Here is a 23,670-nt window from a genome sequence, read left to right as displayed (position 1 = left end):
AATCCCTGGGCAAACTACACAGCCTTTCATTTGTTTATCTGTAAAATGGTCATTAAGAGTAGCTACTTCATAAGGCTGTTGTGAGAAGTAAATACAGAAGCACGAAGAATAGTATGTGGCACCTAAAAAATGCCAATAATTTATCATTTTTATTATGTAAAATGGCTTATGTTTTTACTAGAATAAATAATGTTAGTCAACAACCTCAAAATATCTGTGCCTTAATACAATAAAACTTATTTCTCTCTAATATCACTATCTAATGATGCAAGTTGGCCTGGAAGATGGGAGGGAGAGGATCTGTCCACACAGTCATTTAGGGACCCAAGTTCCTTTCCTTTAGTTGCTCTGCCGTCCTCTAGGGTAGGGCTCAGCAAATTTTTTTCTTGGAGGGCTAGATAGTAAATGTTAGGCTTTGCGGGCCATGAGATCTTAGTTGCAGCTGCTCAACTCTGCCTTTGTAGTGTGAAAGCAGCGTAAACAATACATAAACAAATGGGCGTGGCTCTATTTTAATAAAACTTTATTCACAAAAACAGGCAGCTGGCCCTACCAGCACTCTGAGCCTAGGGCCTCAGAGTGTTCCACTGGATTTTTTTCTCTCCAGCTGGGAGACAAAGAAAAAGAAAAAGCATTTGGAGGATCTTGCAAGAGGTTTAGAGGCAAGGCCTAGAAGTGGTGTATATCGCTTCTCCCACTTTCCATTAGCCAGAACTCAGTCACATGGCCCTGCTTAACTGCAGGAGGGCAGAAATGTAGTCTACCTGTGTGCCTAGGAGGAAGAGGAGAAAACCAGTATCAACAAGCACTCGCAATCTCAATTCCACTGTTACTGTTTGTATTGTGATATAATCACAAAAGCAAACATAAATGCAAATGCTTACAAATATGTCAGTTACAATGCATACTGGCCAATCTACTGGAGGGGGGAAATTCAGTGATCGCTAAAAATTGCCACATCATAATGTGTATAGAGATAAACATATTTTACTTAAAAGAAAAAGGAGAAATTTTAATTGTTGTGACAATCAATCAATATGCCAAAGGATCTAGATAATTTGGAAAACAATACCTCAAAAATTTTAAGTGCTTGCAGGTTCTGATCAGTTACATAGCAGGCTCACATCACAGACATAATTATCTCTGCAGTCCCCGAATGATTCCCCACCCTAGCCTTTAAGCTACATGAAGGCTGAGAGCCCATCTGCTTTACCCACCACTGTATCCCCAGCACCAAGCACTTGTAGACACTCAGTAAATATTATAAAAGGAAATAATGAGGGGAGGAGAGAGGGAGGGAAGGAAAAAAGGGAGGAAGGAAGATGTTTTGCAGTTTCTCATACCGTAATTTTGCTATTGTGGTAAGTTAGTCCTCTTTAAGAGTTAGCTTCTGCAGAAATCCTTGCAACTACACTCGAGTGGGTAGGAGTGGTCTTAAGGAGATTTTATTTGCAACTTTCCAATTTGCATGAACATTCACCTTTACTGACTGCTTTAAGAGACAGCTTAAAACCTCCAAGGTACAACCTGACTTAGAGAAGGGAAAGAAGACTCTTTGGTAAAGGAGGGGAGACTTAATACACCACTGTGCAAAAATCACAATCAGATTTACTCAACAAACATTGAGCACCTACCAAGTGTAGGGGACTGAGAAAGGCACTAGCAACTCTTTATGGTACCACAGCAGAGTCCAGAAAGAAACCCAAGAACTTAGGCCAAGAACAGTGACTGTTTTTTAGATTTTTTTCATAGCATGATTACTTTTTTTTTTTTTTTTTTTTTTTTTTTGGCTTTTCGTGACCGGCACTCAGCCAGTGAGTGCACCGGCCATTCCTATATAGGATCTGAACGCTCGGCGGGAGCGTTGCTGCGCTCCCAGCGCCGCACTCTCCTGAGTGCGCCACGGTCTCCGCCCAGCATGATTACTTTTTAATTACTTCTACAAGAGTATCTTAAGATTTCTTGAGCATTTGTTACTTCTACTACTCCTAACTCCTTTAAGAGCCCAAACGTAAGCAGACAGACAGACAAAGACAAAAAGGGGTGTGTACTTTTCTGAAGAACTTAAGGGAAGTAGAAAACTAAGGACAGAATTCTACTCCTCAGGTAGCCTCTGGAAGGGAAAGTCACTAGGAGTCAGTAATGAACACAGCTGGAAAGAAAAGAAAAGGCCACAGCCCCTTGGACTTGGAGAAAAAAACAGGTGCCCCAGGTGCCTGGCCTGGGATGCAGAAGGCCTGGGGCTAACTTCCCAGAGAAAATGCATACTCCCCGAAAGGTATTTTCCCAAACCACTGCAGACCAGGCTCAGAAAATTGAAACCACAGCGCTGCAAAAACTTCCCCAACAGCCTCTTTTCTATCAAAACATTTCTCATACGTCAATCCCAGGAGTACTGGAGATCTCCAACTAGTAGTGCCTGATAATATCCCTCCTTCCCACGCAGACCAAGATTACTTGAAGTGATTTCCTTAGAGGTGATTTTTGTTTAAAGAGTGAGTTACTACCATAGGAAAGTTCTGGACTATTTGTGCAGGCAGGTTGATTCTCCCTTCTGAGCAGGATCATGACACCAGCATAGGCTGGCAAAGGCACAGCCCTCACACTGCAGCGCTAAGTAGAGAACACAGTTTAGACTGGGAGAGCCAGTCTGAGTTGCCACCTAGGAAAACAAATGTGAATCCCTTAACCAAGCATTTGAGGCCTCCACAATGGGGTCCTCATGGGGGACACCCCTACAGCCCCCAAGTACCTTGCACGTTAGACAGTAGCGAGCTCCTGTGGTGATGGCCAACCCTCCCAGATGCTGAGCTCTGCCCAATCTGTCCACCAGGGCCGGCCCCTCCTGGTCATTTCCAGACATCTGAGCTGTCTCAGAACCCAGCCTTTATCAGCCACCTTCTCAGCTGTGATCAAACACGTGGGAAATTACAAAGAAGCCTGCTAGCAAGTGGGAAAATGATGGGCTATGATCTGGATACTCAAGTGCTGATGGAAATGGAAGGACATCTGTACACTTCCAAAGCGTACCTGACCTCTCAAAGCTTCTAGAATCTTTCCTTCTTCCCACCCTCATCTCTGTACCTCTGTCCCTCATTTTTATGCTTATTTTTCCTGGTCATTTATTGTGTATTTTACCACATAATTATTAATAGCAGTGTTATAATTAACCTGTTTTTTAAGCCAAAGAATTCATTGAGAACAAAATTTGCATTTCCAGGGATAATATGACCTGAAGGATTTTTTTTGCTCAATAAAGACACACAGTGCACAATGTTGGCAATTCCAGGTGTGCAATTCATACTGGTATCCCCTGAATTTGTGCAATATGACACAGAGCATTTGAAAGATTAGGCCAACAATTGCAATCAAATCAAAAGTGTCTGAATACTGCCAACAAGCTAGAAAGAAAAATTGTAGTAGGTATGGTGGTTATCACTCGAAGATCATCACATTCCCCCAGCCTTGTGTACCACCGATACAGTTTGGGGAATGGGCTCCGGCTCCCGGGTGGGTTCTAATTAGACTGAGCCGATCAAGGTAACCCCATCCCTTTGCCAGTGGTTAGTTAAGAAATGGGCACATGCCCTATTTAAAGCCAATGCAGTATGAGTAACATTTACTAGGGCTTCTGGGAAAATTCTCCCAGCTTTTAAGGGGAGGCTAGACAAAGAAGTGGCCCATCTCTGCCTCTGGACAATGTCCTGCACAGATGTGAACTGTAGAACTGCTGCTACCACCTCACTGCCAACCTGAGAATGAAACTGCCACTTGGTGGACAGGAGGGCCAAGAGAATCACAGGGAATGGAGATGGAGCCACCAGTTTCAGTCACCTGGAAGCCACCCTGCCCTAGATCACCAGCAATATGAGCCAGGACAGCTCCAATGGCCAGAGCCCATTTGAGTTAGGTTTTCTGTTCCTTACAACCCAAAGCATATTAATTGAAAGAGCTACCATATCTGTCCACACAATTATAAGATTTTAAACACTCCACGAGCCTACAATATCATTTAATACTTTTGGTCACAGCAGTTGATAAGTCTTCTCACGCTCCTCTACATATATGTTTTGTGGTTGTAGTTCACTATACATAGACACTTGGACTTCACCTGCATAAAGTTTTTGAGGCCAGGATTATAATTCTACGAATCCTTGGAATAATGGGAAAATGACTCAACCCAAACTGGATAAAGTTAATTTCAACTGGGCAAGCAGTAAGCTTTGAGTGGGGAGGTGAACATTGCAATTACGATACATAGAAATGGACTTGTTGCAATTAAGTAGAGCAGAAAGAGCTTTAGGGATCATCTAGATACCACCACCATCATCATTATCAACATCAATAAAGATTATAGTTAATATGTGAGTTCTTATTTTATACTATTTACTGTATTAAGGGACTTTCGTGCAATAGATGCTTTACAATTTCACTTAATTCTAGAAAAAATCTTATGAAACAACTATTATTATTATTATTAATCCAATTTTACAAATGAGGAAATTGAGACTTAAGAGGGTCAAGTAATTTCCCCAAGGTTAGGGTCACATAGCCATTAAATGGTAGAGCCTCTAATCCAGATCTGACTGACTCCAAATGCCATGCACTGCATTATGCTGAGCTCCACAAATGATAACAACTTCTACTTCTTGAGCATTTACTCAAGACCAGAAGTTCATATTCATTAACCACCATTCCCAATTAATAAACAAGAAAACAGGACATAGAAATAGACCAAAGGTCGCACAGCTATAACACCGCATATGGAATTCAATATCTGATTCCTTACCCAATGTCTCTCTGGGACACTGAGGTAAGGATAGTGTAGGATAGTGTACTTTAAAAGTGGATGGAACCTCAAATAGTCCTATCCCTTGGGTACAAGACCATGTGTGTGTTTTAGTGACTGCATGTACATGTGTGCACAGAGGTAAAAAGGTCATGCATGTGTGCACCAGACCCTAGCAGCCCCTCTCCCGCAGGCCTGGCTCTATGTTTCCATGCAGTTCTGTGTAGAAGAAGCAGAGCTGTGGTCGGTGGCTTTTGCTAACTGAGCTCAGCAGTGTTTGGGGACAGAGCATGCTCTGGCTTGGCACAGCTGTCCTGGGCCTCTCCAGGCAGCATCAGGCAGTATCATCACAGAGCCAGCCCTGGGGCTGCCCTGAGAGGTATGGGAAAGGGGGAGTGGGTCATCTCTTGTCATCTTGCCATCATCTGACGAGGATCAAGTGACAGCTTTACTCTGGGACGAAACAAGGAAGAAACGGACAAAGTGAGTCTTGGATCCTTCCCACCTCTTTCCTGGTCCCTGGGCTCTCCCTTGCCACTTTATACTCCCTTCCCCCAGTTAGCAGGGCCTTTACACTGCCCTCTGGCTGTTGCCAAAATCCTGTCTTTGCTGTCGTCTTCTAAAAAATTCCCCATGATAATGGCAACTCTACTTCTCAATCCAAAAATTAAGACAACTGGTCTGAAAAAAAGTTTTTTTCTAATTTGCAAATTTACATAGGAAAGGTCTCATCTAGTTACAAAAATTAATGTACATTTAGTTATGTTAACAGATTGCTTTCACTGAAAATACATAACTATACGAAATTGAGGCGCACCAGAAAGGATGGACCATCGATCATCAGGTAGTCTATCCCCCAGGGTCAGCCTCTTTGTTAGAGAAGACATGACAGTCACTTAAATGAACTTGCACACTCTCAGTTGCCAGTCACTTAAATGAACTTGCACACTCTCAGTTGCCAGTGTTCCTGGGGACTGGGCTTCTTGAGAGCCAGGCAGTGATTCCAGGAGACACGGCAATAGTGCTGTAAGAGCGTAAGGCTGTCACTCCCTCCTACCACATGTCTTTCTAGCATTTTAGTCTGATTTTTCCTATATAATAATCACTGCAATTACTTGGATTGTAAACAAGATGGAAACTCTGTGGCAAGAAGCCCTTCCTTATCATATAAATTATAAACTACCTCTTCTTAAGCCAAGCACCATATTGGAGGCTTTACAAGCCTTACTAGCTAATCTTCTTAACAACCTAAGCTTTTTTTTAAGGGAACAGAGTCATTCATTCATTCATCCTGTCAACTACTTACCCAATACATTTACAATGAGCACTCATTACACACCAGGAATTGTGCTAGGCATCAGACTAGAAACAGGCCAGTAAACACATTCTGACAAGACACTGTGTGATTAGAGCTCAGATGAGAAACAAGAAAAGGTGCTCCGGGAGTCCCTAGGAGGTCTTGGAGAGTTGGGGAGACTGCCTGGAGGACAGGATATTTAAGCTGAAAACTGCACATTATGTCAGAGTCAGCGGGCAGAGAGGGTGGGAGTTGGGGTGGGCTGCGATTTAAAGAATGTGGTCAGGGTAAGCTCATTGAGAAGGTGACATTTGAACATACTCAAAGGAAGTAAGGAGTGAGCAGTTCAGATACCAGGAAGACAGAAAAGGACATGCAAAGGCCCCAATGAGGGAGCATGCTTTGAACATTCTAGGAGCAGCAGGGAGGGCAGTGTGGCTAGAACAGGAGCAGAGACATAATGTGGAGGGCAGATAACAGAGGGCCTTTGCCTTTTGCTCAGAGTGAAAGGGGAAGCCATAGGAGGGTTTTAAGCAGTTTTGACGGGATCCTGCCTGGCTGCTGTTGAAGACAGGTGTAGGGGAGCAGGGAAAGAGGCAAGGAGACCAGTTGGAAGCTATTACAGCAATAATATAGCAAAGTGTGCCTGTTTTCTCTCTGGAACCCTGAGCAGAGACAGCCTTGTGAAGTGCCCGATCAATACAAGCTCAGCATGCCCCAAGGTAAAGTGAGGCCAAGCAGGACTGGGGAGAGGTAGAGAGAGGGCCTGAGATAGCCATTCCCTACTCATAAAGCTCCTGTGTGCCCTGTAGGGAATCTCCAAAGATTTCCCATCTTTAGCACACACCCTGCCCCCAAAGAGGGGCTTGGGGATCTTGACAGCTGTCCTGAAGGGGCCTAAAGGCTCAGGCAAGGAGAAGACAGGATTCATGCCCCAGGAGAGCAGAGGCACAGCAGACTGCCAATGCACCAGCAGCTCTTGTGGTGGAGTTAGGGGGCCAGTGTCCTCAGACAGGGAGGGCCACCCACACTGCAGCCACAGCCAGGCCACAGCCAGCCCTGGAGGGTCTGCAGGCCAGATGCCCCACCCCAATGTCAGGCTGGGTAAGCCCCAGAAAAGAAGGAGCAGGAGGCAGAATATTAGCTGGTGGTATATCTAATCAAAGGAATGATGAACCATGAGTTAGCTAGAAAATCTCTGGTTAGAACTAAGGAAAAACATGACTTGGAAAAGATCAAGTTGTTTTCCATTAAAGTAGCTGGGGATTCAGAAATCAAACAAAGTTCTGGGAATAATGAAAGCTAGATTTTACAACCTAAGTTTGTGGCCGTGTAAATTCAAATCTGCTTCACAATGTATCGTTGAAAAGAATGCTGAAATGTAGCACAGAACTGCAATAAATAAGATTCCATATTGTTCATCTGGACCTTGTATACTGTCCATTCTTTGGAACAGCTAGGGCTGAAATTTACCAGTGAAGGTGTTAAATGTTCAAGGTCGCATGTTAGACCACAGCTGTAATTTTTGCAGCCTTAATGTGGGTTACCATGGCATGGATTACCTTAGCTTCCTCCTAGGCAACGATATCCATGAAATCATAATTTGATGTACTAATTATATTTTTACTATTTTATACTATTTACTATTAAGTAAATTCCTCAACAATGAAAATCATCACGCATACCACCATGTAGGACACATCTGGCACACCACACTTTGGGAAACATTGTCCTGGCTGGCATGCAGGATCTACATAATATCAATCAGTCCTCTAAGGTGTTCGTGCTGAACATGAGGTGGAGGACGTTAAAGATCACCTAAGCTGTCTTCCCAATCGTTGCCTGAGTCAGCTCCACAGAATTCCCTGCACAGTCACTCGGTCTTTGAACACGTCCGCTGACAGGGATCTCACTGTCTCCACCCACCCCCTACCTCGGGCAACTATCCCATCTTAGATAGCTCTATTAGGCGCTCTTTCTTATTCTGAGCTGAATCAATGTGTGTCAACACAGAAATCCATGGACCGTGAGAAAAAGCAATCCATTCACCTCTGGCCACTGTGGGCAATCTAGAAAAAGAAGATGTAATCAGCAACGAAAACAAGGAAGAGAAGCCAAAAATCAATGTGTCTCCTGTCAGAATAGATCTCTACTGAACAACTCGCTGTTTCCTCAGTTGACTCAGAAAACCAGAAGATTTTTTCAGTTGCTTCTTTCTTCTTCTTCCATCTCTTCTCATTTAAAAAAACCTCTTTGAGCTTTCTTCCCAGGGAAAAGCTGATTGTAACTTTCCTGTAAGACATTGCTTTTTGGTTCAGGTTATTTCAGGAGGAGTCAACTCTCACCTTAGAGGAAGGGCAGAAAGGTCACAACACCTGGAAGACTCCTCAGAGGACTTGGGGGATGGGGTGAGGACAGTCACAGAAGGATCCAGGTTCATACTAGGGAGAGGAGATTCTCCTAGTATTTATGTCCTCACAAGGTGGACAGAATTTCTGAAGTGACCTTCTGCACAGCAGGAGCGCCTAGGAGGGCGGAAGGCTCTCCGTTGCCTTTGGCCCTTGAGCAAGATGAAAGGCTGATTTTCAGAAATGGAGTTACTGGTTCTAAGAGGTGCTTATTTTTGCTTGATGAAGTGAAAGCTCATGGAAACTACTACTAAAAAGTAGGTCTAACTGCACTACTCGGACATTTTTTCTCAAAGTGAGACAGAACAGAAAGTCGCCACAGTGAAAGGTGACCCAGGATGGGTGTGCGGGAGACAGAGCAGCGTCGTCATTGATTGACGGATCCCCAGGTCTCCTTCTGTGCGGCCTGAGGAGGCCCAGCCCAATCCAGCTGCTAGGAGGTCTTCCCTCCAGAGTTTGTCCTTGCTCTGATCACCTTCTCTGGCCCTTCTCCCCTTCTTCTAGACTAGGCTTTGCCATTTTCCAGCTTAATGTCCTTGGGCAGTTCTGCCAGCCTCTCTGGGCCTCAGTTTTTTCATCTTCAGTACGGAGTCCTTTCCTTCAATAGATTTATCATGAGCATTAAATAAGATAAAGTGTAAGAAAGCACTTCCTAAGCCACAAAGCTTATGGAGGAAATTGCAGTTATTATAATCTAAAGTGTTACCACCTCTTTTTCCTGTTTTTCAGGAAACAGGGTAGAAATGAACTGGTCCTCACACTCAGAGACTTTCTGTATAAAGAAGGGAATGAATCTCACTGTCCCCTCAGCCAGAGCATCTGGGTAGAGCCCCTACTGTTCACAGATGTTGAGATGGCAGCAGTTTCATTTTACAACCGACTTTGGAATACACAGCGGCCAGGGGCCAGTCCACTGCAAGAATCCATTGGCCTTTGGAGCTCTCCAAGAAGCCTAGGATTGAAGCAACAGTGGAGAACAACCGAGCACCAGAGTGGGATAAGAGGAAGAGGTGGCTTCCCCCAGGCGGGCACCAGCTTGATAATGTGACATTAGCACATTAGCATCAGGTTGGCTAATAGATTTGTTGCTGTTACAGAAGCATCTGTCTCTGCAGAAAGGAGGTGGCCACCAGCTCTGGCACGGTTGCTAGGAGAGCATCTAGGATCTCCAGGATTACTTTCTGCCCCTGCCAATGGGGCAGGGCTTTTTGAGAACCAGGAGAGTGCCCATGAGGACTGCTTGCAGGACAAGAGGGGAAAGGGCTGACCCCTGCCCAAGCCTGAGCCTGGAGGTTCCTGGTCTGGGGGGCTTGGCAGGGAGCAGGGAAGATGAGAACAGAGGAGAGGGAGGGACAACCTGAAGATGGACTCCAAGCATCACAGATGTGGCACATTTACTCACTGTCCTTGCTTTCCCTAGAGCCTTCCTAATGGCCTCAGGAAGGGATGAAAACGCCTGGCCCAGGGAGGAGGCTGGGCTTCAGGGATCCGGGACAGAGTCCTATCTGCTTTGTATTGTAGTGAGACCCAGTTAGAGGAGAGGACCCAATAATGAGGCCTGCTGGGAGCGTGGGAGGTTTGGGGTGGAACTGATGATCTTGATCTTCCAGAGACACCCCAAGAACTCCTGCTGGATCCTGCACTTTGTCACTGTGCGGGTCTGTGTGGTTGGCTCTAGAATCCCCTCATCTGGAGGCAGAAAGCTTGACTATCATCAGGGCTCAGAACTTCTCTAAAAAGTATCTACTGCAGCTTGTGAGTTTGTCCCAGCTGTCCCATTTGCCAGGTTCACTACAGAGGTGTTCAAATCAGGAACCTCCTGCAGGCTGGACAGGCATGTCCTACTCCTAAAATAAAGAGACTCCAGACCACTGCAACTAAGCAAGCTGCCGCCACCGCCCCAGGGCCCCGCTGGTGCACTGAGGCGTGGAGCTGGGGGAAGCCAAACCCAGCCACAAGCAGGTAAAGAGCACACCAAAATTACCATTTCCATGTGGGTAGCCCACCATAGCCACCGCAATTACCATGGCTGCCACAGAAGCAGCTAGTCTCTATAGCAGCAGTCACAGCCACCATACAGATGGCACGCCAGGCTCTCAACTGCATTGATACAAGAAGGGGAACCAGCAGAGGACAAAAAAAAAAAAAAAAAGAAGAGGTCCTATCTCTCCACGAAGCACACACTACAGAGGACTTGATCACACCTGTCTCAGTGCTGGACAGATCATCTAGGCAATAAACCAACAGAGGAACAGTTAATCTATCAGATGGAGAGAACAAATCTATGTTATTGGGGGGGGAGGGGAAGGGGACAGGGAGACGGAAAGTGGAGGCAGAGGGGGGATTGGATAAAGGGGCATAAAGAATAACGATAACTTGGAACAATGAATATGCTAATAAAAATAAATTAAAAACATAAAAATAATAATATAAAATATAAAATAAAAGGCTCCAGTCTTCTCCCAAGCCCCAGAAGAAAAATTAATTAAGGGAAAGAATTTTCTCAATTTTAAGGTTTATCTCCTGTATTTTTTTTTTTCTTAAACTCTTGAGAGTTGATACCTCTTGTCTATATAAGAATGTTGTGGGTTATTTCACTTGTTTTATCATAAACTATTTATTCTGGGTTAAATAGAGCCATGTTTCTATGTTATTCCACAAAGAGCACCATGACTTTGCAGATGCCCCACCATCTGCACGCGTATGAGAATAAAAGTTCTACCTTCTGACTAAAAGCAGAAGGAACTGTGGGAAGGTGCCTAAACTGAGGCCATAGTTAGCCATCATCACCACCATTACTATCACAATCATCAAAGATATTAAAGCCACAATTTTAAAAAATATATACCATCTGCCAAGCCCAGCTGATAACCTTGCTTCCCACGTCACAGAGAAAAAATGGAGCGATCAGACAAGAACTCCACGAGAGCTCCCATGACCATATCTGCCCACCTCCCACATAGTCTGTCTTCCCGACTACTGCTATAGATGAGCCAAGCAGGCCTCTATCTAAAGTCAACCCCTCCTTCTTGACACTAAGTCCAACCCTCTCTCCTACTCAAGGACAAAGCTCCAGCAATTATCTTTCTCTTCTGCTTTATCAGTTTTTCACTCTCTAGAGTGTTCATCTTAGAAAAAAAAAAACACTTTCTTCGCCAGCTGTTATCCAATTTCTTTACTCCTTTCTGCAGCAAACTCTTCAAAAGAGTTGCCTATACACATTGTGTCATCCTTTCTTATGCCAATTTTGGTCAAACATTCCGGTCAAACTTTTCTCCCCTCTGCTTTTGTTAAAGTCACCAATGCCCTCCACATTGCTAAACCAATGATCGGTCCTTGTCATGCTTGATGTGGTAGCCAGCTTCCAAGGTGACCCCACCTCCTGGTCTGCACACCTTTGTGAAGTCCCTTGCGGGGTTTGGTCTGCGTAACCAAGAGCATTCAGAGGTAATAGCATGACACTTCAAAAATTGGGCTGCAAAAGACTGTGGCTCCATCTTGGGTGCTCTCTTGCATTCTCTCTCTTGGATCACTTTTTTGGGGGGAAGCCAGATGACATGTCATGAGGCCACTCCAACAGCCTCCATGGCAAGGAACTGGGATATCTGGCCAACAGCCAGTGAGGAACAGAGGCCTGCCAAGAACTGCAGGAGTGAGCCTGGAATAAGATTCTCCAGCCCCAACTGAGCCTAGAGATGACTACTGGCCCTGCTAACAGCTTAACTACAGCCTTGCAAGAGATCTTGAGTCAGAACTACCCACCTTAGCTACTCCCAGATTCCTGAGCCTCAGAAGATTTGCGAGATAATAAATTTGTGTTATTTTAAGCTACTAAGTTTTGGAGTGACGTGTTACACAACAATAGGAACGAATACACTTGGCTCATCACCTTGTTTGGCACAGTTGATCACGCTTCCCTCTTGGAAACGCTTTCTTCATTTGGCTTCCACGACAGCACACTCTCTTGGTTTTCCTTCCACCTCATGGATTATTCCTCACCTTGCCCCACTGGCTCTTCCACCTACCTTCTTTAAGTTGGAGGCCCTAAGAACTGGCTGTTGGTCTTCTGTTCTCCGTCTGCACTCACTCCCTTGGTGACCTCATCCAGTCTTATGACTTTAATTACCATCTAATGTTGTCAACTCCAAAATTCATATCTCAGCCCAGATCTGTCTCCCAAACTTCTGGCCTGTATAACCAACTGTCTTCATGATTTCACCTGGATATTTAACACAGCTCAAACTCAACAATATTCAAAGTGAACTCCTAACTTTTCCTACCCAAACCTGCTTCATATTCTCCTTCTGGAGTGAGGCCAGCTCCATCCTTCTAGTTGCTCAAACTGTCCTTAACTCCTGTCTCTCTCTTATATCCCACATCCAATCGTCATGAATCTTATTTGCCTACCTACAGGATATATGCAAAATCCAGTCACTTCTCACCATCCGCTGCTACCATCCTGGTTCAAGTCACCCCCGTCTCTCACCTGGACACAGCAATGTCCTTCTAGCTGGTCTCCCTGTTTATACCTTTGCCCCTGTGCAGTCTATTCTGAACACAGTTGCCAGTGTGCAGTATGATTCTCTTAAACGGGCAGGTCACAGCATTCCTCTCTGCTCAACATCCTGCAATATGTCCTCATTCCACTTACAGTGAAAGCCAGAACCCTCCATTGGCCAGGAAGCCCCTACACCATCTGGCTCCCTAGCTCCCTGACTTCGTCTCCTTCTAGTTCCCCTGTCCCCTGCTCTGACCACACTGGCCTCCGTGTTGCTCTGGCACATGCCAGGCACACACCCACAGCATTTGCACGCATTCTTCCTTCTGCCTGGAATGCTCTTGCCTAAGTATCATTATGGCTCAGTCCCTCATCCTCCTCAAGTCTCTGCTCAAATATCACCCTGTCAGTGACACCTGTCTTGGCCATGCTATAGAACACTGCACACTGCCCACCCCCACCGTTTATCCTAGTTTCCTTTTCCCCCAGCACTTACTTTATCAACACACTAGAAACTTTGTTTACATTGATTTATTGTCTATCTGCCCTGCTAAAATTTAAGCTACAAAAGGGAAGATGCCTTTGTCTGTTTTATTTATTTTTTATATTTTTGGCAGATGGCCAGTTCAGGGACCGAACCCGTGATCTTGGTGTTATAAGGCTGTGCTCTAACCAACTGAACTAACCGACTAGCCGTCTCGTCTGTTTTATTTGCTGATATAACCCAAGCCTTTAAGACAGTGTCTGGCAGATAGTCAACACTAAAAAAAAATTGTGTTGAGCGAATAAATAGCTATTATCTACAATTACACCAAAGGCCTCACAAGACTTTTTTATTAGCCACATTTTACAGATAAAGAAAGTGAGGAAAGAGACTTAACATTTCTCAGTCTTATTACATGTCAGGCACTTTAAATACATTATCTTATTAATCATCCCATTTTACAAGGCTCAGAGAAGTTAAGAAGCTTCTTAATGCCACATAAGTGGTGAGAAGACAAACCCTGATTTGAACCCAGGTCGGGCTGGCACTAAAGCCGGTGAGTATACTCCCCCCCCCACTCTTCCCACTCTTCCACAGAACACCTGCCACACACCTGTGCCAGGCCAGGAATCGAACATCACCTGGGACAACTGTCTTTGGCCAAGAGAAGTCACCAAACCACCTTCTCATGGTGTTCCTTAAGGGCCCTGTCTGGAGACCCATAGCCGATCCCTACCTTTCTTGCTGTTCCCAGTTGTAGACACTCAGTCCTACCTACGACACGTGGTGACTGACAGCCACACAATACAACCGCAGCCCTTCAAACCCACAAACCCAGGAAGAGGTTCTTGGTACCCACTTTTCAAAAGTTGCGAACATTTTTCCAAATCTTTGAAATGTCAGGGTTTTGAAAGCCTTTGAGTCCAAACGAGTACCCACTGACCCGTACCTTCTCACTGCCTCCATGAGAAAAGATCACCAGCTCTTCCCGCAGTCCCATTCTCAAAGCCTTGAAGACAGCATAAAGGACAACTAATGGCAATAACTAATACTATATTAGCTCTCACAACATTCCAGACACTCTTGAATCCTTACATATATTATATCTTGTTTAATCCTCACAACAGCACTCTAAGAAAGGTATTATTATTAATCCCCTTTTATAGATGAGAAAGACTGAGGCACAGAGAGGTTTAGTAACTTTCCAAAGATCCTACAAGTGGTAAGTAGCAGAGCCAAGATTTGAACCCAGGCAGCCTTCCCCCACAGTCTGTGTTTAACTGATAAGCACACTTCAGCCTTCAGCCTGAAAATTTGTGGATCATGCAACAACACCTGCAGTTGCTTAAGCCTCCAGCAAAGAAAATCCATTCATACGCACAGGCACCATCTAGATTGGTAAACAGACGGACTTTATAACTTTCAATATAGATATTCACATTTAACTCCTTATCATTTTACAAGACCCCATTCTTACCTCCCTGAAGCACCAGCCCTACTTTTTCTACTAGATCAGTTATCTATTATTCATTGCTAAACATAACATTTCAAAATTGCCAACATCACATAATAACTTCACACTAAGCTTTCTCAGCCTGCTCCCCATCTCAGCCGCTGTCTCATCACCGTCCTTCTTTTTTTTTTTTTTTTTTTTTTTCTGCTTCCTGTTAATTAAGAACAGCCTCCTTTCTCTCCAAGATCCAGAATCTCACATTTGGTTCCAATGATTGTACTGCTTTGTCTCATTTCTAATGGACACTTTTGGGGGACTCGTTAATCATTGATCATATACATTTTCACCTGCCTCAGCTTCTGTTTTTTCTTTAAACACTGCTTGATCTTTAGGACTGCATAAATTTCTATTCAACAGATGTTGGTCGTGCATCCACTGTGTCCTGAACATAGTGGTGGCATCTCTGGGAAATACAAAGATTTACTGACCCCCTGCCCTGATGGAGCCTGAAATATTTTTGGAGAGATGAACTATCCCTCTTTGGCAAAGCTATGATCTAACCAGGTAGTCAAAATAAGCTTAAACCTTTCCAGAGTTCTGAGAAGGAAAAAAGATCCCTATGGCACAGAGAAAACCAGGAAGGCTTCATGGAGGAGGTGAGGTTTGAGCTGTTTTTAAAAAATGGATAGAATTTGGATGAAGAAAATCTTATATGCAAAGGCATGGAAGTTGACATTAGTAAGTCTTAGTCAAGCGTTGGGGAAAATATTCCAGTTGGTTAAACATGGAAGATAAGATTGGATGAGATCCTAGAAGGCTCTGATGCCAGATTAAAAGACATAGGGATTATTTCCTGGAGGCACCAAAATGCCTGTGCTTCCCACTTTCTATGTTAATCTGCCGTTGACCTCTCTTAGGAAGGATATTCTGTGCTTATCCTCCCAGCATCAGCAAGAGGCCAAGAGAGGGTCTCCCTCGCTCACCTTGTCTCTAGCCCAGGAGAGATGCATCCCGCCACTAAACACAGAGAGAGAGAAAGAGAGATCTGGAATCACTGACCAGATTCCTGGGACATGGCATAAATAGTTCAGCCAGTGCCTGAAGATGTTCCATAAGCCAACAGTTTACTGCAGCCACACTCCTTGTCAAATGTGTTTCCACCCTTCAGCATTTCCCAGACTCTCTTGACAACTGGCTTCTAGAAAGATTTGGCTATTGGGAGGCCCTGGTGGGAGACTGGAAGACAGGGAGAAAAGCCAGAGTATTTCTCCGTCTCCCTCTTGGTGTTAGCTGGCCATGGCGGTGTCTTCTTTCCCATGGCATCATTCCCCAGACAGCCCCTCCCTCTGAGGTTCCAGCTACCACCAGGCAGGACTAGCCACGGTTCAACTGCTTCTGGAGGGGCTGGGGTCCTTCCAGCATAGAGGTGGTGGTGGCTTTCTGCTCTGGGTTGCCTTCCATCCTCTATTTGTACCTATGCAACCAAATCCTTGCATTAATATTCCCTGTTTGAAATATCTAAAGCGATTTCACTGAGTGGACCCTAATACAGGAAGCCACAAAGGTTTTTGAGCAGGGGAGTGACAGGATCTTGAATTATTTTTTGGAGGATTACTCTGACAGCTGCAAAAGCTACTATAGGAGAGGAAGATGAGTAGACTTTTCAACCACCTGGTCCCAGCAACCGGTGCTGTGTAGGGGCTTCAGGGGAGGCAGTGAATAAGGAGTGAAACAGACAGAATGGAGCTTCATTTTGGAGATAAAAGCTAAGCAACTTGGTGATAGATTGGACGGAGGGGATGAAAAAAAGGAAAGAATTAGTGATGACTCCTTTATATTTCTGGCCTGAGCAACTGGATGGAAAGAAAGTACAGAGGGGCAGGGACATTTTGGGGGCCAAGCAGCGTATCAATCATCTTCTTTATGAAGCCTTGGCAACCTTTCCAATAGGAAGCAATTTGTCCTTCCTTTGTATTCAAATGACAGTGGAGACATGCTATAATTACATAGTTACGTGTCCATTGACTTATTTCCTTTAGAGCGCATGTGTTGTAGCTAATTGAATCTGGTTTGTCTTTGTGACTTCACAGCACCGAGGGCTCTCAGGTGCTGAGCCATAGAACAAAAGCACTGAGCCGACCGCCTGGTAGAAAAGAATCACCTCTAGACAACAGACTTCAAGTTCCAATCTCTTATTATACAAGAGCATGTGGCTTTCAGCACCCACATTGAGCCCTGGTTTACAGTCCTTGAAATCCTTCCCCAACTCATGGATTAAAACCACTCCCGTGCTATGGGCAGCTGTCACTAACCTCCATGCCCAGAGTTCTCTCCCTGCCCATGATGCCGTCTTTTGTGGAATGAAGGACACACAGAGACTCAACAAACTACTGAACTGAATCAAACTGACATAGCACAAACAGCATGTCTTCTGATATAAGCTCTGTATTAGTCCGTTTTGGGTTGCTATAACAGAAATACCTGAGACTGGGTAATTTATAAGGAAAAGAGGTTTATTTGGTTTACGATTCTGGGACTGCTGCATCTGGCACGGGCCTCAGGCTGCTTCTACTCATGGTGGAAAGCGGCAGGCAGCCAGCAGGTATGAGCAGATCACATGCAGAAAGGAAGCAAGAGAGAGAGAGACGAGGTGCCAGAGTCTTTTTAAACAACCAGCTCTCACAGGAACTAATAGAGCGAGAACTCACTCACTACCCCTACTCCCCCAGGGGGGGATTAATCCATTCATGAGGGATCCACCCCCATGACTCAATCAGTTTCCAACAGTGCCACATTGGGGATCAAATTTCCACATGAGTTTGGAGGGGACGACACATCCAAACTCTGTCATTCCACCTCTGGCCCCCCAAAACTCATGTCACTCTCACATACAAAATACAATTATTCCACCCCAACAGTCCCAAAAGTCTTATCTTACTCCAGCACCAACTTAAAAGTCCAAAGTCCAAAGTCTCATCTCAGACCACAAGCAAAAGTCCTTCCAGCTGTGAACCTGTAAAAAATCAAAACCAAATTGATCTACTGCCAAAATACAATGGTGGAACAGACTTTGGGTACACATTCCCATTCCAAAAGGGGGAATAGGCCAAAAGAAAGGAAAAACAGGTCCCAAACAAGTCCAAAACCCAGCAGGACAGACATTAAATCTTAAAGCTCCATAATAATCTTCTTTGACTCCAACTCCTGCATCCTGGGCACAACTGAGCATCTGCACCCCCAAAGCATCAGGCAACCTTGTTCCCAAAGCTCTCCAGGTGCAGCCCAGTGGGCCACACTGGTGCCTGTGGCTTTTCCAGGCCTGTGTTGCACATTACCAGTGGCCCTGAAGTTCTGGGGTCCTGGTGGCAGCCCTGCTGCATTGGCTCTACTGGACATTTCCCTGGTGGGGGCTCTCTGTGGGGGATCCAACCCCACTTTTCTGCTCCACATTGCTCTAGTAGATGGCCTCTGTGGTGGCTCCAGCCCTGTGGCAGGTCTGTGCCTGGGTCTCCAGGCTTTTTGATACATGCTCTGGAATCTGGGTGGAGGATGCCAAACCTCCACTGCTCTCACATCCTACCAGCCTGCAGACTTAACACGACGTGGATGCCACCCAGGTTTCAGGCCTCTACTCTCCAGGGCTGTTGCACAAACCACACTTGGGGCCACTCCAGCCAGAGCTGGGATGCAGGAAGCAAGTCCCCAAGGGCAGCTGCACCCCAGGTCTGTCCTCAGGGACAACTCAGTCCTTCTAGGCCTCAGGGTCTGTGATGGGTGGGGCACCCTTTCAGACTTCTCAGATGCCTTTTGGGCTTTTTTCTCATTATCTTGGCTATTAACATCTGGCTGCCTCTCCACCAAGATAATAGCAACCAGTTTATCTACTTCACCCATGCAATTTTCTCCTGCTCTCTGCTTCTCTACCTTATGGCCAGGCTACAAATTTTCCAAATCTTTGCACTCTGCTTCCCTTTTAAACTCTGGCTTTACATCATGCCTTTGATGCCATAACTCAGAGTAGGCTGTTAAAAGTAACCATGCAGCTTCCTTAATGCTTTGCTTCTTGAAAATTTCTTCAGCCAAATGCTCTGGTTCCCAACTCCTAAGTCCCATATTCCACAAAGTCCAAGGGCACGGACACAATGTAGCCAAATTCTTTGCTATGGTGTAGCAAGGGTTATCTTTTGTCCAATTCCCAATAAGTTCCTCGTTTCTATCTGAGACCTCATCATCCACAGGGTCTTTACTGTCCACATTTCTATCAGCATTCTGGTCACAACCATTTAAACAGTCTCTAAAATCTTCCAAATTTTCCCTCATCTTTTTCTCTTTTTCTAAGTCCTCTAAACTCCTCCAACCTTAGCCTAACACCCAGTTCCAAAGCTTCATCCACATTTTCAGGTATCTGTATACCAACACCCCACTCCTCAGTACCAATTTTCTGTATTAGTCCATTTCTGTGTGTTGCTATAACAGAATTACCTGAGACTGAGTAATTTATAAGGAAAAGAGGTTTATTTGGCTTAGGATTTTGGGACAGCTGCATCTGGCATGGGCCTCAGGCTGCTTTTACTCATGGTGGAAAGTGGCAGGCAACCGGTGGGTATGAGCAGATCACATGGAGAAAGGAAGCAAGAGAGAGAGAGGAGGTGCCAGTGTCCTTTAAACAATCAGCTCTCGTGGGAACTAATAGAACAGGAACTCACTCACTACCCCTCCTCCCCCAGAGAGAGCATTAATCCTTTCATGAGGGATCTGCCCCCATGACTCAATCATGCCACATTGGGGATCAAATTTCCACATAAGTTTTGGAGGAGACAACACATCCAAACTCCATCAAGCTCTCTCAACTTCTTCTACTTCTTTAACTTCTCATTGTTAAAAAAAAAAAAAAAAAAAAAGGCAGCACCCACCACCCAGCAGAAGGCAGGAGCATGCTGAAAACACCATTTCCACATGGGTGGTCCATCACAGCCACTGCCACCTCAATGGCAGCTTGCTGCCACAGTAGCAGCCACAGCCACTGTGCAGGTCGCCATCACCCCCTTGACTTCATTGACACAAGGAGAGTCACCAGAAGAGACTGGAAAAAAAAGAAAGTTTCTCACCTCAAAGCCCACTCCAGGGTAATAGAAGAAGCAACTGCTCTACCAGATGACCAGACATCAACATAGAGATACTAGAAAGAAAGAAAAAATGTAAAAGGAAAATAGGCCACCAAAAGAATACAATAATTCTCAAATACCAGATCCTATAGAGCAGGAAACTCTTGAAATGACTGAAAAGGAATTCTGAGCAACAATCTTAAAGAAACTCAATTAGATATGAGATACTCAGACAACATAATGAAATGAGAAAAAATACCCAGGATGTGAAGGAGAAAATTTTCAAAGAGATTAATACCTTTAAAAAGAATGTAGCAGAAGGATTCATTCAACATAATAAAAAATACAACCAAGAGCTTAAGCAGCTGGTCAGAGCAAGCATAAAAAAGAATTTATTATCTCAAAGATAGTCTTTTCAAAATAACCCTGGCAGACAAAAAAAGGGAAAAAGAATTTTAAAAAATAAAGAAAATCTAAGAGAGCTAGCAGACAACCATAAGCACACAAACATTCAAATCATGGGTGTTCCAGAAGGGGAGGAGAAAGGCAAAGGCACTGAAAACCAATTCAGTGAAATAATAGAAAACTTCCCAGGTACAGGGAGAGACACAGACATTCAGATCCAAGAGACTCAAAGATCCCCAAACAGATTCAACCCAAAAAGACCCTCTCTGAGACACATTATAGTCAGAGTGGCAAAGCTCAAAGACAAAGAGAGAATCCTGAAAGCAGCAAGAGAGAAGTGTCAAGTCACCTATAAGGGAGCCCCCACCAGACTAACAGCAGACTTCTCAACAGAAACTGTACAAGCAAGAAAAAAATGGGATGATATATTCAAAATACTAAAAGAAAAATACTGCCAGCCAAGAATACTATATCCAGCAAGGCTATCCTTCAGAAATGAACGATAAATAGTGTATTTCCCAGACAAACAAAAACTACAGGAGTTTACCACCACATGACCAGTGCTCCAAAAAATCCTCAAGAGATTTGCATCTGAAATCTGAAAAATAGTAATCACCACCATGAATCCATAAAAAGGAACAAAACCCACTGGTAAAGCAAAAATGCAAATGAGAAAGAGAAAGAAATTAAATCTTACCACTTCAAAAAACCAACAAACATCAAAGACAAACAATAAAAGGGGAAGAAAGGAACAAAAAATACTTAAAACATCCAAACAAAAATTGAGAAAATGCCAGGAGTAAGATAATACCTCTCAATAACAACCCTACATGTAAATGGATTAAACTCCCCACTCAAAAGACACAGATTGATTGATTGAATTAAAAAGCTAGACCCTTTTCTGATCCCGTTCCCTTGGGAAGGTGGCTTAAACCCCCTTCCAGAACAGCCCTGCCCAGTCTTGGAGCGTTGTCATGAAGAGCAGTGACAGTTCATGTGGAGGGGGAGGCCACATGTTCTGAAGAGGGAGAGTCCTTCTGGGAAGATGGAAAGCAACAAGCTTCTCACCAGCGCCAGCCCAATACACAGCCTCTCCTAAATCAGGACCTAAGGGGAAGGGCAGGACCCAGGAGTGAAAGCAACAGAGCATATTTTAAGCTCAGCCCAGGAAAGAGTGTTCCAGTAGTCAGAAGGGCCAGAGGTCAGGAGGGCAGCCTCATATGTTCATGAATTCCTGGTTCCTGAAGGTGACAATGACCAGAAGGAGAAATGCAAGCATCGACTAAATGATATTTAAGAGTCGGTTATTCTATGAAAATAAGTACCCTAGTGGGAACCAAAACTCTGCCAGGGCAAGATCCCTGTCCCATCACTAAAATTATCAAGTCTCCAGTCTCCGTGTACTCAGAAAATGGGGTGACACCATCTGCACTTCCAGAGAGAGAGAACTAGCCCTGGGCACTGTGTCATGGGGCTCCTGCTGCCAAGCAGAGGACTGTGCTCAGGAGCAACTCTCCCTCGGGCCAGGAGCTTCATGCGTCTTTGGCTCTGATGGTGAGGAAAGCTGGAGAAGAGGGAGATCATTGATTATCTCCAAATCCATTCAGAGCAATTATCATGAGAACATTTCCTCGTGTGCCTCAAGCTGAGCCAAAAACATACGTGTGGAAATAAGGCCCTTTTCCAATCATTTTAAAACTGTAAACCTCAGTGGGAAAGTACTTGGCTATCCAGAGAAAATACAGGAATGGAAAGCAAGCTCTCTGTCACCAAGACACTCAGAACCCAAGTGTTCTTTAGGGTGGTAAATGGTGTCATGAGGTCATACCTGGCCTTTCCACAAGAAAGCTGAGAATCCCTCCACCTCACTCTGCTCACAGTATTGAAATGTCCAAGGCAAGAGATTCTGGGGGCGCTCCCAGAGCCACGCAGTTTGGCTTCTCATGGGCAAATGTCCCCTGCGCACTTATAGAGGGCTGGGGCACACAGATCTCTTGGGCAGCCCATCGGCAAAGCTGGTATTTGCATCCTTGAGCTTTCTGCTCATCAGCCCAAGAGGGAAAACAGGCGTCAATCAACCAAGCAAAAGTTATTCAAAGAACACAGGCTATATGGCCTGCCTTGGGACAAAAAGAAAAGCCTAGTCCCCACTCTGTGTGTGTGAAGACTCAATGAGGAAAAAGGGAACACACATAAAAACTGTCAGAAAAGAGCTACCCTATTAACCTGGAGATCCACTAGGCCAACAGGATTCAGTGGTTGGGGATGGCTTAAGAGTTACAGAAGGACCTGCATGGGGGTGCCATGCAGGAGAAGTTCGGCTGGATTCTGCATGTGATGAGCAGACCGTACTGATGCACACTGTACAATATGGTAGCTACCAGCCGCATGTGGCCCTTTAAATTTAAGTAAAACAAAATAACATTCAGAGCTCAGTTCCTCAGTCACACCAGTCACAATTTCAGTGTGCAATGAATAGTTCCTGTGGCTAGTTGCCACCTCATTGGTCAGGAAAGAATTTCCATCACTGCAGAAAGTTTCACTGGATATCTCTGATCCTGACTGTCCTCACCCTTCAGCGTCCTTTGAATGCCCTAGAATGAACTCCAAACTTACTAGGGTGGCTTGGATGGACCTTAGGGATCAGCCCCTGCCTGGCTTTCAGGACTCATTTTTGCCACTCTGATGTCACATGCGACATGCACCAGCTGCACTGAACAAGCCTCTCTTTGTCCTTCTCACAAGTTGCTGCCTCCAGCAGCTCACTGAGCCACTTCCTCTGGCCCCTTTTGCCACCCCAACTTCTCACTCTGCAGGGTTCAGTCAAAGCATCCTTCCGCGGGGTCCCTCTTGACCTCCTGGATAAGATGAGGTCTCCTGCTTTGCATTCTCAAAGAAGCCTGTGCTTTGTCCCTCACAGCCCCACTATCAGCTCTTCACTGATAGTGCCTAGAACACTGCCTGGCTCGTGGTAAGCTCTCCATAATGATTCGCTGAATGAACAAATGAACGAACGAACTAATGAATACCCCTTTGTTAGAAGTCCTTGTATCACTGGTTGTCAACCATAGTTTGCAAATTACATGAGGGCAGGAAGCTTGTTTATCCCCCTTACCACCTTAACTCCACTCTCTTCAGTATAGTACATGATCAAAATTATTGAGGAATGATGGTTAAAAAAAAAAATGAAGGGAGGGAGAAAGAGAGAAGGAAAGTGAGAGGAAGTGAGGG

Source organism: Cynocephalus volans, chromosome 8, assembly GCF_027409185.1.
Source record: "Cynocephalus volans isolate mCynVol1 chromosome 8, mCynVol1.pri, whole genome shotgun sequence".
In the NCBI taxonomy this organism is placed as follows: domain Eukaryota; kingdom Metazoa; phylum Chordata; class Mammalia; order Dermoptera; family Cynocephalidae; genus Cynocephalus; species Cynocephalus volans.
This window is presented reverse-complemented; position numbering follows the sequence as displayed.